Source organism: Phascolarctos cinereus, unplaced genomic scaffold (genome assembly GCF_003287225.1).
Source record: "Phascolarctos cinereus isolate Bilbo 61053 unplaced genomic scaffold, phaCin_HiC Scaffold_9;HRSCAF=440, whole genome shotgun sequence".
NCBI lineage: Eukaryota > Metazoa > Chordata > Mammalia > Diprotodontia > Phascolarctidae > Phascolarctos > Phascolarctos cinereus.
In genome coordinates, this window is record NW_027556402.1 from 21,670,644 (window position 1) to 21,674,028 (window position 3,385).

Genomic DNA, 3,385 nt, shown 5'->3' on the forward strand with positions numbered 1-3,385 from the left:
TCAGGGGTGTGCTGGAACCATCTCAAGCCGGATTTAAAAGAGCTTCATGTTAAATTTTCAATCCAAGCATTTACATCTCAGAAATCAGCAAACTGCTACAAATAAGGATTGGATTTTATTGTTCTGCTGATTGTCTAGACTTAAGAAAGTGATGGAGGAAATGTTTAATATTGTATGAGGGAGAGCCGGTTGTTAAGCCTTTTTACCAGCACTCCCAGAATTTCTACAGCCTGACGATTTGGTGTTCTGGTGTTTGTTGGTTTTAACTCCCTAGTGAAATTTACATGGTGATATAAGGATGCTTTTTTGTTTGTTTGTTTGTTTTCTAAAATGGTGGAAACTGCCAGCAATATTTTTCTGACATCCCTTCCTTATGTCAGAGAATTTTCTTTTCATTGTCCTTTTTTAGAGGGAATATTTCATACTCCCAAGATTGTCATGTCAATGACATGATCGAGAAAAGATGGAAATAAAATGAAAGGACCAAGATCTTCTGGTTACTCCAGCATTTTTAGTGAATTTACTGCTGAATCAAGCAAAAGGCATTTCTTAACTGCCTACTTAATTAGTAATAGCTAGGTTGGCAAAACTACTCTGTTGGAGAACTACCCAACTAGGTGTTGCCATGAATAGAGCTCTGGGCCTAGAGTCAAGAAGCCCTGAATTCAAATGTGGCCTCAGACACTTATAAGCTGTGTGACCCTGGGCCTCTCACTGCCTCGGTTTCCTCCCTAGGTTGTTTTGGCAAAAAAAAGTAAGATTGTATTTGCAAACCTTATAAAAAATATATATATATATATATAAACTTAAACTATATAAATGCTATAATTGTTATTACTATGGGGTATACAAAGACAAAAATAAATAATGCTCATTCAGTGTTTTAGATTTACTTTCTTTGGGTCAGCTGCTCATGTGCTGAAACCTTTCATATTTGGTGGCCCACCAGACATGGTTCTGGCTTTCCCCCATATTTTCCAGGTTGCCCAGAAGTAAGGCATCTGTAGGTCGCTGAACACGGGTTGGAGGCAAGAGAGCAGGAAGAGTGAAATTAATTTATTGGGGTTATTAAGTAGTAATATTTTTCAAATTCTTGGTAGCAGTTGATTCATTTAAAAAAAAAGTCATGATTTTTGGACTCTAAATCAAGACAATCCCTTTTTTTTCCCCTTGCTCCCAGGTACATGCATCCACCCTAAACCTTTTCATAAGGCAAAAAACTCAAAGGTCACCAAAGTATATTGACTTGCACAGAATGGAACCTTTAAAGTGCAAGTTTTGATGTTGAAAAAATGACTAACACTTTTTTTTTCCAAGATAGCCATTCTTTTAATAGTCATGGACTTAGAGCTCAGTGAGCCCTTAATGTTTTTCGAGTATATGAATTGAAAGTACAGCTAGGCAGCATTGTGGGTAGAGGGCTGAATGTGGAGTTATGGAGACCTGAGTTCAAATCCAGCGTCAGACACTTTCTAGCTGTATGACCCTAGGCAAGTTACTTCACCTCTGCCTCAGTTTCCTCATCTGTAAAATGGGAATGATAATACCTCCCAGGATGGCTGTGAGGACCAAATGAGATAATATTTGTAAACCTGGCACATAGTAGGTGCTACATAAATGCTAGCTCCTATTGTTATTCCAATTCTAACTGATTCTGTGGACTTACATGCAAGTAGCCCACGCCATAGACATTAAGCTGATGATACTAGAGTGTTTAATAGCAAAACTGCATAGTTTAAAAGGAATAAAGATAACTAGAACATCTGAGTGAAATTGTGGAATGAAGCTGAAGGAGGAAGACTCCAGACAATTCACTTTTACTATGGAAACATGACATGAAACTTCAGTAACAGGTGTTACTGAAGACAAGGTGTTCACTGTTGAACTACCTTCCAATTTTCATCTTCAGGGAATTACTCTTCCTGTCAGTCTCTGAGCAGATGGAAAGCAGACAGGTAGCAAGTATTTATTAAGCCCTTGTGTGCCCAGCACCATGCTTAGCACTGGGGGTATAAATACAAGCAAAAAGACAATTCCTGCCCTCAAAGAGCTTACATTCTTAATGGGGGAAGGCAACACTGAAAAGGGGAGCGGTGCACCCATGTGGGGTACATGGTGACAAATTCCAGAGACTCAGAAGCACTGTCAGGCCAGCCTGGGCCCATTCCCAAAATAGAGGCCCTAGAAGGAACTTAGCAGTGGGAGAAGGGATCCAGCATCCAGAGGGATGTCTCAGGGTGAGAAGATCACAGATGCTGAGGGAAGTCCCAAGATGAGACAGTTGTGTCATAATTGAATTTATCCTGTATAGTAATAATATAAAAGTCATCCAATGACTGTAGATCTATAAAACCCTGGGCAATGATAAAGTTTATTGGAATGCCCATCTCCGTGACAGGCAACATTACCTCCTAAGATTCCATGAGAAGTTCTCACCCAGCTAGGTGGTGCAGTGGATAGAGAGCTGGCCCTGGAGGCAGGGGGACTTGAGTTCTAATCTGACCTTGGGCACTTAACTAGCTGGGTGAACCTGGGCAAGTCACTGAACCCTGTTTGCCTCAGTTTTCTCATCTGTAAAATGAGCTGGAGAAAGAAGTGGAAAACTACTCCAATATCTTTTGCCAAGAAAACTCCAAATGGGGTCACAGAGAGTCAGACACAATTGAACACCAATGTTTTTCCACCTTGACTGGCATAACTCTTTTCTTAATGGTATTTTGTTTCTAGGTGTGGCTTGTGACCAGAGAAAGCAAAGAGAAGCCATTCCAACAGAGGCACCTGACAGGGATTGATGGGTTTCTTTTGCTCGGTGACACTTAACAACCCAGTTCTCTTTCCTCTGTTCCACAGACCTGTATGTTGTTCATTGGGAAAGTGGCTTCTAAATAGAAAAATAAACAAGTTTGAGGGACTTACATGCACTCCTAAAGTGAGAATTTTAAATGGGTGAAACAATTTTATTATTTAATTTATTTATTATTATTAATATTATTTAATATTATGAAACAATGTCACAACAAGCCGATAGCAAGCTAACTTTTTTTCTCCATTCTTCACACTTCAATAATTAACTGATAAGTGACATAGGGTAGGGCAGAGAATGACCAAGATGACCTGAACTTTTTTTCTTTGATCACACATGCTTTGAATTAAAGAATTACCTTTCAATGTGTATTTAAAGCAGCAACTGAAGCTTTTCTTGATATCTGGAAAAGGTTACATTTGATTTTTCTATTGTCTAAATTCATTTCTCTCCAGTTCAATTCCCCGTAATCTTGAGTGTACTTGAGGCTGAGGGTTTTTTCCCCCACTTTGCAGTATTTCATTTTTTCCAAATGCATGTAAAGATAGTTTTCAACATTTACTTTTATAAGATTTTACTTCT